At 32.0% G+C, this 11,928-nt stretch overlaps 2 long non-coding RNA genes across 2 annotated transcripts; one reads left to right on the forward strand and one right to left on the reverse strand.

Annotated features, from left to right (window-relative positions):
* The first annotated feature begins 4,901 nt into the window (after positions 1-4,901).
* On the forward strand, positions 4,902-8,308 carry LOC109120737 (uncharacterized). Its single transcript, XR_011210681.1, has 3 exons — positions 4,902-6,481; positions 6,861-6,967; positions 8,138-8,308. It is a non-coding gene; the product is annotated as an uncharacterized lncRNA (long non-coding RNA).
* On the reverse strand, positions 7,455-10,870 carry LOC109120738 (uncharacterized). The gene is made up of 2 exons (XR_002028150.3): positions 10,545-10,870; positions 7,455-7,694 (listed from the first exon to the last, which is right to left on the reverse strand). It is a non-coding gene; the product is annotated as an uncharacterized lncRNA (long non-coding RNA).
* Between the last annotated feature and the right edge of the window lie 1,058 nt (positions 10,871-11,928).

The following is an 11,928-nucleotide window of genomic DNA, read 5'->3' on the forward strand; positions in this document are numbered from 1 at the left end:
ACTAATGTCGCCGAATATACGAGAACTGGATGGTTTTTCAAAAGGCCAAAGTTTTAAACCTCAAATTCTTTCACTTTCCCTCGCTTGTAATCTTTCAAATCTCACACCTCTTTAGTATTTTTAATATTTTTGCATTCTGTAAGTGTTTTAGTTATTGAATTGTGCTTGAAGTTGGAAAAATTTGCCGCCTAGCATTTCAATTTTATATTGTTTGACATAAGGGATTGGTTTTCCGAAGCCCATGTTTGTTTTATCGCATTTTGTACTCATTTGCAAATGCTCTTACATTGTTGAAGTGTGCCAGGCCTCTCCGATCTTAATTGTTTTTGTTGGCACCTGTATTAATTGATAATCTTTCCCATATTGCTTTTAATGTTCAAATCTGGTGCTTTTTGTGCTTTAATATGAATGGAATTTTTTGGGGTTGTGTTTGCATGTTTCGGGTCTAGTCGGGTGAAGTCTAAGTAGCCTATATTTGTGCTAAATGTCATGATTTACCCAATGATAGAGTAGGTGACGTCATTATTAAGGATAAAATTTGGCAAAAGCGGAAGAAGCTGAGTATTCCGGGGTGATGGGTATTACAAATCTTATTTAAATTGAATTTAACTTGTGCATGCTTTGATTATTTTTTTCAAGCGTTGCGGGTTGAATTCGAGAAGTTGGGTGAATGTAGGCACGTTAGATCATTTGTTAAGCTGGTTCAAGCTCGCTGAACCACTCGGCGGATCGCCAAAGTTCCACATCTCGCTTATAAGTTCATGTTTTATTTGATGTTGGAAAAGGGAAAGGCAAGGGAAAAAGGGCAATCTCTAACAAAAAGACTACTCCCAGAGACCGCTCTATTTCTTCATGGGCCCGGGGGTTTTATGCAGTTGTGGAGACCTTTCTTGCAGATAGACTCTAGGCATACTCTAATACAACTATTGTCTCTTATAAGGTGACCCCGGGCATTGATGCCCAAGTCCAAACAAATGAAGAGAATGACTAGAGAGGATACCCTATTTACCTCCCTCTTTGTTACTTTGACTTTGGATATTTTTTTGTTATTTGCATTTGAGGACGAATGATTTTTATTTTGTGGTGAGATGAAGCCCACATTTTTTGAATTTTTGTGAATATGGTTATGTTTTTGTAATTGAGTTTTGAGCTCTATCTTGTGTTTTAATTGCATATTGCGTATGATTGAGCTTGTGGCTCCTATTTTAAACTATGAATAATTTTCGACCCTTCTGAAAACTGTTGCCCACCTCTTGTTTATGTTTGAATATGGTTGTTCCTTTCAAATTTGAGTCTCGGTATTGATCAATACCGATGACTTGAATTGTGCTTATAATTAAACCGATCACATGAATAGTGCTCATATTTGAACAAACATGAATCTGTGGCTACGATGAATCCAAATAAAGTTATATAGATAATATGTGAATTGTTTACATCTCTTTGTGACTTGCCAAGTATCAAATTGAGTCTTTTGATATTAACCTTGCACACTAACAAAAATGTGGAGTCTTTTTTGATGTTAGTATCAATGTCTTATGTGATGAGCTTATTGTGAACCATGCATGATGACACCTAGAATTTTCCCCGTCGGTCCAGTTGACCAAGTGATGTGATCTCATGATATGATCTTAAGAAACTTTGAAGAGTGTGAAACAATTTGACATATACCTCTTTCGTGGACAACCTTGTGAGTGTGTGATACTTGATCGAATACCCCTTGAGTCTTGCCCTTTTCTTGGAAGAAACTTGACGAAATAATAACCTTTCTTAATACATTGACCATAATCCTCATGAAGTTGTGGTCAATGTGAATAGTCAACTTAGGCCAAAATCCTAAGTTGGGGTGTGGTGAAAAAAAGAAGGTACATCAAGAAGTGCAAGAAAGTCCCCTTTGATCCATGGTTTTGAGAAAAATGGAACTCCTCCATATATATAAAAAAAATAAAGATGAAAAATAAGAAAAGAATGAAAAAGAACATATAAAAATTTTTTGAATAAATTTGAAAAATATAAAAAGAAATGGTGTTTCCAACCGTCCATGAAAGATGAATAATGGGATGACTTGTGAGCACGAAAAAAATGATGAAGAAAAGGGAAGGAAGTGTGATTCATACCCATTTCATGATGATAGAAGTCACTGGACATAAATGACCATACCTTTTCTCCCAATCCCATTATAAACCTTGAAAGTACCTTTTTGATCTTTAGTGAGCTGAAAAAAAGGTTGATAGGAAATTACAGGCAAGCCTATGAGTGAAATCATGCATCGTGTTCATCTTTGTGAGAGTGAGTGTTGAAGTTGATTCCGGAGTTTAAATTGTAAACCATTATATGTGATATGGAATCATTCTTTGTGTGAGGGCACTTGAACACTTTTGTTGAGATTAAACTTGCATTTGAAGCAAGTATGGAGAGCGTGAGATTCTTTGGTAATGTTAAGTTAGAACTTGAATCTTTGAATGCACAATTGATCCTTGCATGAGTAAGTTGAGTCGTTTTTTGTGCATTCATGATTGAATCTTGTGTAGCACTGTATGAGACATCCTCTTTGAACTGTTGAACTTGAGTTTTACATGATGGACACGTAAATGTTTAGGATGGGAGTGTTGATTAATCCACGATTTGAACCCATTTACGGCTTTAGTTAAATAGATTTAGTATCATCAATCAAATGCATATTTTGTCCCAATAACTTATATAAATCCTTTGATTTTGAAGGATTTGGATTGAGGAACAAAATATGGACACTAAGGAGAAAAAATAATCAAGGCAACTGAAAGAACAAAGAAAAAAAGACATGAGGATCGCCTAACCAATTAGGCGAGTCGCTGAATGGCCTTGGTCTTGCCTTATGTTCAAGTGTGCTAAACCCTAAAGGAGAAAATCAAGTCGTCTGTTGAGAGGATTAGTTCGCGAGTCGCCGAACTTTTCAGCGGTGCTGTTCTATGTCGCCCAAAGTTACAGAACCTCAATTATGTTGAAGGCAAAAGCACAACGGTGATACAAATGACAAAGGGCGGATGTTCGAGTGGATCGACGATATCGACTTATTGCACCGGCTGATCCTTTGTAGCACAATTTTTGACAACTATAATTACATTTTAAAATTCATAGTTAATGATTTAGTATTGAAAACAATCTATCAATTATCTAGTTTTGAGTTTAGTTTTCAAGTTTGGAGACATTTTTCCTTGAATTTAGAGGATTTTGAAGATTTCCAAAATCAAGAAATTAGAAGTGGATGTTGAAGATTCTTCATCGTAGACCTTTGTAAAGACAGCATTAATTGTACCCATTTGATGAAAACACTAGTTGGTATCAATTTCTTGCGTTTTACTATGTATAGTTAAAACCCCACATCTTGGGGTGTGATTATGTAATTATGGGTAGATATAACTGTTGAGTATTGCTAACTGATAGTTTATTTGTTGTTTAAAAGTGATTCCGTTCAGTAGTTGTGGCTGACTGTAGTTGCAAATACAATCTCAGATTAGTGCTTTGGCTTAATCAAGAGAGAGGTTTTGAAACCAAAACTACTAAATCCTAAACCCTCCACACATTCATTTCGAGAGAGTGAATGGACTAAGGCAAAGGTTGTGTTTAATTGTCGCTTATTGGTGTTCGATAGAAACCAATTTGATCAAGGGTAAGTTTCGAGAGAGAGAGAGTTTACCCCCACTAAAGTCTAGCTTAATCATAGATATGCAGGTGTTTACTATTAATTGCAATTACCTAGTTGTTTATCTTAGCCATTAATCCCATCACATCCCAAGAATCCTATTTTGATATTAATATTTTTGTGTATTTATTGTGTTAGTTGATAATTAACTACAACCCCCCCCCCCCCTTTGATAGTTGACACTTGTGTCACTCCTAATTTGATATGTTTTTTTCGTAAATGTTTATTAGCTGTGACTGGCTTGAACTGATTTGCACTTGGATATTATTTTTGAAACCACTCTCTGTGGAAACAATTCCAACCCTTGGTTGGGTTATATTAATACTTACGATCGTTTGCACTTGAACTAGAAGTGGTATCCTGATACGTGAAATCAACTTTCCATAAAAAAAATCTATCACATATTGTTGGGTTGCATTTTTATTTAGTTTGGAATTTGTTGGGCAACTGATATATCAACACTGAATACGTGCTGCATGAACTAAAAACATTGAGAGAAAAGCAAGTCAGAGAGAAGTAGAGGGTGACTATTAGTTGCTTGCTGCTTGGCAACTCTACTTAGGTTAAAAGAAATATTGTGATTGCAAGCTACAATGTAATGATCTGATAAATCTTTCAAAGTTATCTATATTTTACATGGAAGCTTACGTGATAATTTTTTTTTCTTTTTCTTCTCTTGTTTGCAAATGTATGGGCTTATGCAATCTTGAAGTTAGTTTTCTTGTAGAGATGACATGAGGCAGAGGTCGAGGTAACAGAACTCGTGTAAGAAAGACCCAGTTAGAGGTCGAGGTAGCACAAGTCGAGTTTATATGCCTAACTGTTTCCATTTCCATAACTAATTTCAACAATGTTGTATCAATTCTTCTACTAGACCAGATCATATTAGCCAATTTGAAACATTAGCTCCTACTAGTTCGCCTCTTGTTCAAACATTCAACTCATGATAGTGCTCGATTTCTTTCATTTTGAAACACCTTGTGTAATATCTAACCAGAGCAATAGAATAGGTGAAGGTGCATTTACTCAAAGAAATGTGATAGGGAGGCACCTGCATTTAGCCAGAACAACACAATAGGTGAAGGTGAGAGTAATAATAATTCTAGACAGGAGACATTTGTATTTCTTTCTGATTCCAGTAAGTTTGTACTTGCACTGTTGTTAATTATGTATTGTAATTTCTTCATGATAGACTTCATATAATATATTTCTATTTTTTTTTCAGTTTGGAACCTTCAAATATTTTCTCTACTAGTATATGTGAGACTTTCGAGAGTGAACTTGATCGTAATGGAATTAATTGGAAAAGTGTCTCACAAAAAATTAAAAAAATTTATAGCACGGAGAATTTGAGGTATAAATTTCACCCTTTTGATTTTAAGAAAAAGAACATCACTTTTGAAGGTTGGGTACTAACGTTGTTTACTTATAAAATTATTTTAGAAGAAATTCTATTGGGATCCTTCTATTGATAAAGAAGTGAAGATACTATGGAATAAGAAGGCAGTGAGAAGGTACAATGATTTTATTTCTTGAATAAAAAAAAAAGCAGTTCAGCCAAAATATGTTCCGAAAGAAACATTAAAAAGTTGTATGAGATTTTGAAAAGAACCCAAGGTTACTGAAAAGTCAAATAAATACAAGAAATGATTGTGACGGTCAGAATGCAATTGCAAGTGGGACTCACACCGGAGGCTCTATTACTATCGGAGAAAATCGCAAAAGAATTGTAAATATATTTTCGCACTCCCTTAATTTAGTTTATATGCACAACCTTAACCCTTCAAAACATTGAAGTGCCTTTGTATTATGCTTGCAATTCCCTCAATTCGAGACTAGAAAATGCTTCCACCTTAATACTTCCATGGGAACGGACTTACAATTGTTTCTTGCATTTAAGCCTTCTCTTTGTAACATTGAGGCATATCATCATATTATTTCTGCATTTCCTAGAATTGGTAAACCAATTTTCTGCGAATTAAATTTTTGGAGTTGCTCTTCTGCACAGTGTACTGATTTAGGAAATCCACATCTTGTTGGTGGTGGTTCGTTTATGAAGGGGTTGCTTACTATAAGAAGAAATCAAACCAATTAAATATTGATCATCGATGTAAAAGATGAGAACCTACAACTATAACTTTATATGTTCAAGCAGGGAGTCATGGATCCTTAACAAAAATGAAACGTGAGGTGTGTTATGATGCTACTAATAACGCAGTGGAATATTTTAATAGTATACATAGATGAGAAGCTCTACATGCACCGAGAGTTCATCTGGCTCTTGACCATGATACATCGTGTCAATGAGTACCAACTGTGAATAGGAATAGTAGTAGATAATAACGCATTAAGCGGACATCCCATATAATTATCTTGTGTGTGCTAGGTGGTGTCTTGCTTTTTGAACAAACGACACTCCACAAAACGCGAACGGAAAAATATAATGGAGGCAGCTAGCATTATGTTTGTACCTAGACTGATGATAATTGATGTTTTATCAAAAGGGAGTTTGACGAAAGTGAAGCATTCAGGCAACATGTGAAGTGTCTGTGTTATTGATAAGGCTTTGTTATTTTAATTATATAGAACTTCTTTTTTACTTATTTGGTTGTCATGTACACTTGTGGTGATGGGTTTGTTTTACCCCAAACTACATGTTTTAGAGTCAACATGTGAATTACTTCTTACTCAACCACATTCAATGATCGACATTTCTCTCCTTGATATGCGTGCTCACCATTTTGGGTTCAAACAATATGAAGCAGGGAAGTATATTCTCAAATTCCCTCGTGTTTTAAGGTATTTGAACACCAAATTCAGAGAATATTATATTCCAGGCTTACTCGTAAATCATTGCTTCAAATTGAGCAAGCAAAACTAGTACTTTTAGCTCAATTTCCTCAAGTTGTAATTTGTTTACTAAAGCGTTTGCTGCTTTCGAATGCGGGGACATTTAAGGATAGAACATCTTAGGATTGCAAAGAAAGATTTTGGTTTACCTAATGATTTTGATTTTTCTGTGGTTTTGAAGTATCCAAAGTATTTTAGATTTTTAATGCTAAAGGAGACTAGGATTAAGTATATTGAGGTTGTTGAATGAAACATGCGATTAACCGTCTTTAAATTCCAAGTATTTTAATATTTTCATATGCTTTTAATTTTTTCGTTCTTTGTATAGGATATTGCAAAGGATCGAGATCCAACATCAAATGAACTATATTTGCATGTCCATACACATTGTCACGATGAAAAATCATTAGTTGATGACGAGCTCGAGTTGCACATGTGAGTCCAATATTCTATAATTACATTCACTTTATATACTCGTTGGAGGATATATTGTATAAATCATTTTTTTCTTCAGTCAACGGCCACTCTCTCTTTCTTTTCCCACTTTTTCACCTCCAAGAATTATAGATATATGTCTACCTGTGTACAACTACTGATTGTTTGGACATCATAATAGTTCAATTGCTCAGTGAAGGTGCCAACAATTTTAATGTTTCTGAAATAACTTGACATACTCAGGTCTTCATATATATATATATATATATACTAGGTAGAGATTAGCCCGCGCAAGCACGGGCCCAATATAAGCCCAACATAATGGAAATTTAAAGCTAGAATTATTTGACTGGATACAAGGTATCCTAAATAATTAATCTCGAAATAAATTAACTTACAATACATAAGTTATTATATATTTTATTACTATGACAAAACTTATGAAATAAATAAGACAATAACTATCTAATATCTCCTACTAAACATGAAATAAAATAATCTTACATTTTATTCTGAAATTGTTATATTTTATACCTCACACAAAATGACTCTTTAAAGTCGGTTTTATTTTTAAAAAATAACCATAATACTAATTGAAAAGTCAACAATATATTTAAATTTATATCCATAAATTTAACGATATCTATGTATTTTATATTTACATATTATGAATCAAATTGGAGGTCAGCCAGGATATAGTCTTATTTGTTGTGATCCCTGACTTGCCCTGTTACATCAGATGAACAAGGTAGAAATTTAGTATTCGTAAAAACACAAAATATAAAAAAAAATTCGGTATATAAAGTAAAGCATCATATATTATTATAAGCATGAAGCTCAAAACTTAAAAGTTGAATTACTATTTTGCCCCTCTAATAAATTAAAACTTTTATAATTTTCATATATATAATCTTCTTATTCTCATTCCCTAATCTTGACCTTTCAAATTTCTAACACAAATGTAAATAAAATAAAAATGAGTAATTATTCCTTATAGACAAGAAATTAAAGTAGATTCATGTATCTTTAAAATTAAATTTCATCTCTATCTTTTTTATATTTATTTTAACAATAATTCATGTGACTTTTCATGTTTCCAAAATTTTGTTCTATAAATTTAACTTTTTCAAGAAAAACTTTTATTTACCACTCCTACAATTCTTGGTATAGGAACTCTAAACATGTGAAATAATGTCACAATTTGTGGTGAAAGTTGTGAGATTCCCTTCTGCAGTCACGAGAATAGACAAGAATTCAATTACTGAAGCATCGGAGCTCGATGTGTTAGTTCTATACTTATTTGTAGTAAGAATTATAATAAGACTTTTTTGTCTCTCTTCATATAGTTGAATTCTTGTTTTATTAGCAAATTGCTCTAAATTCATATTTGTATTTGGGATAATGCCCAGGTACCCCCTCAACCTATGCCCGAAATCTCAGAGACACACTTATACTATACTAAGGTCCTATTACCCCCCTGAACTTATTTTATTAATAATTTTTTACCCCTTTTTAGCTTACGTGACACTATCTTGTGGGCCCAACAATGGTTGACTTTTTTTTTAACTAGTGCCACGTAGGCTATAAAGGGGTTGAAAATTACATATAAAATAAGTTCAGGGGGTAATAGGACCTTAGTATAGTATAAGTGTGTCTCTGGAATTTCGGGCATAGGTTGAGGGGGTACTTGGGTATTTTCCCTTTGTATTTTGTATGCTCAAATGTTCAGTCTCACTATGGAGACAAAAATAAAATGAAATGCCTAATTATCTTGCTCATCTGTATCTTTTCTTTTCTTTTTTTTTTCTTCGTACTTATAATTTTACATATACATTATTTTTCATCTTTAAGAATGAATGTGATAAAATAGGATGTTTACTCTTTTCTTTTCTTTTTATGAAAAAAAAAAGGTGAAACATATAATATTAGATTAATGGTGGATAAGTTATGTATGAAGAGAAAATTAAATTTTATATATAAATAGTAGTTATTCATAAATATTCTGATTTTCAAAATATAAATAATAAGACTTTTTACATCATAGTTTTAAATATTTATAGTTAACTAATTAGTTTAAAGTGTTTGTGGATAAAAATTTAATACAATACTTTAAACACATTCATTATAATAATCAGGAGATTCAAAAGGCAAAGTAAAAAATTGAAAGGTTTTGTTTTCCTTTCACTCAAAGTTAATCTTACACTATTTCTTCTAACATTATTCTACCAATAAAACTGAATTATCGAGAAATTTAATTTAGATAGTTGTTATTTTTCCTTTTTGCTTTGTAAACTTTTTTTTGAATTATAAACGAGTTTATTTTATTAATTTTTCATATTATTATTTCGATGCATTCACTAGGAGGTCAGAAAATTGGAGTGTCACAATTAATAGTTAAACAAAGTAAGAAATCTCAATTAGACATATTTTATTATTTAGTAATATTATTTTTTAAGAAATAATATACTCATGGGTTACACGCGCAAAGCGCGTGCTCGGAAACTAGTAAGTAAAAAAACAAGCAAATAGATCCAAAGATAAAAGGTGCAAGTTAAAGCTAAAGAACACATGTAACCAATAAAGATGAAAATAAGAGAAATAAACTCAGGTTTGATTCCACCTTTCAATAAGTTGTTTTTCAGTTTCTAAAGTCGCCATTAAAAAACTCAATTCATTGATTTATTAAAAGGTTTTGTCACAATTCCCATCAACTATAGCAATTATCGTGACAGCCAAACTATGAGAGTTCAGATCTTCTTTCTTCCTTTAAAAGGAAATGGGAACTGGCTTTGAAATCGAAACTTCACCACACCAATTATGTGAAAGTTCAAGTAGCCAACAACTCAGCTACAAAGGTTATTCATGGGAGCTCAATTCATTTTTTTTGTCTCATTTTTCAAGGCAACAACAACCTTTAATTGCATTATATAAGAAAAGACAAAATAACAGTTTTGAAAAGATTTTTCATGCAATAACCGCAGGTAAAACTTCACACAGTGACTAAATAACATATTTTGGACACCCTTGACACAACAATATGATGTAGCCTAGTTATTTTAGGCGCCCTGAAAGAGTAAGAACTTAAAGTATTTGTATGTTCGAATCTCACTAGTTGCAAAAAAAATTCACTTTTTAAGAAGAGCAGGTTCACTTGGACACCCTTCGTGAAATATCTAGCTCCGTCACTGTCTTCAATAGTATATTGTGCACAACCCAATTATTTTATAAAACAATAAGCTATCTCTTCCAATGCAAAACTCTTAATTATGTGATCTAATTTACCTTTGAAAATTAGTCAAATTGACTTTCGATAAATGAAACATGCACAAACAATTCTAAACGGAGGAAGTATCTTATAAATTAAATATATCCTTACAAATACCATAACAACTCGTTTTTCTCATCATCTCCATTCTGTCAAATTCTAAAACATTGATCTACACATAATAGTCCATTATTTAATACGTAAACTTCAATCTCAATTGCGAATTGATAATTATTGTGTCAAATAGGAATCAAAGACAATATTAAACAATCAGAAATTGTATTGAAATAATTAGATGAATGCATCACTTACCTGCTCACTTGTGTTTGCTAATAATCTACAGGTACACGATTTTGATCCAATTGATGACACTCTATTTTTCAATAGAAGTCTTTATGAATTAAATCTCATGAAAGAAGAAGATGTGCAGCTGCTGAAACTCCATTATAAACATGCAATTAAAAATCTGTGAGAGAATTATGGACTGCTGAAGGAGATGTAATCAATGTATAAAAACTTCTCATATACAGAGGGTGTCAATGTTGACAGATGAAGTAATATGCAGAGCACACGCTTGATATTCTATACCCATCTTATGCCACCTATGTATGATATTGTATGTATTGACTAATTTAATCTTTAACTTTTTAAAAATTGACAAGAACCACGCATGTTGAAATATCTCTGGAAACGTGAGTTACACGTAAATTTCATACTAGTTAGTTCAATATCTTAAAATTATATATAATTAGTGCGGTAATATGCTTGTGCTGGTAATATGTTTGTGACGAGTAGAACTAAAATTGAACTGATGGAATATACAAAACATAATGGATTTTTTGAACGTCAAAATTTAGTTATGTAAATCATTTAGTATAAAGAACATTCAACTTCATTTTCTTGTTTCTTTTACATTTTCTACATGTGAATTTGAGCAATGTCGGTTCAAAGTGCAAATAATTCATGTGTCGAAAATATTGATTTATAATTTGATTTCTTCTATAGCCGCATAGATATTAAAAATCTTTATCAAATGAAGGTAAATACTATCAAACTAATATAGGTATGAAACTAATATATGTTTTTGTTTGAATGATCATTATCAATTTCATGATGTAAAGCTACGAAAAGTAAAGTTATTTGTAATAGAGATATTTAAAATAGCTCATTAAAAGTTAAGTGATACATTTATGCACATAGACACACTCTTTGTCTGATTCAAAGTTACAACCTCTTTCATTAGTAAATATAAAAATAAAAAAAAATCTCTATTAGATTAATTACAAGCACATCATATATATTTTAAGAAAATTATACTATTTCGGAAGTTATTTCTCCAAACTCAAAAGATAATTTAAGAAAATTATAAAAATATTGAACCAAACTAAATAAGTATTAACAGAATGATTTCCATAATCTGACCATGTACAAAATTAAACTAATAACTTATTTTTTAAGTCTAGCAGGACGCTCTTATAATCAAACGTTCTGATACCATCATCTCGCCAACGAAAAAGAAAAGCATATCAAAGAAATCATAAGAATTTTCAAAATGTTCATCTATGTAAATACAATTGATAAGATATGACATGTAATATGATCAACCATTGTGTGTACCGAACTAAATAGTTTGATAATGTCTTTTTTGTTTGTACCTACAAAATTAGAATATTGCAAAGATGAAACAAAAAGTAAA

Source organism: Solanum lycopersicum, chromosome 7 (assembly GCF_036512215.1).
Source record: "Solanum lycopersicum chromosome 7, SLM_r2.1".
Lineage (NCBI taxonomy): Eukaryota > Viridiplantae > Streptophyta > Magnoliopsida > Solanales > Solanaceae > Solanum > Solanum lycopersicum.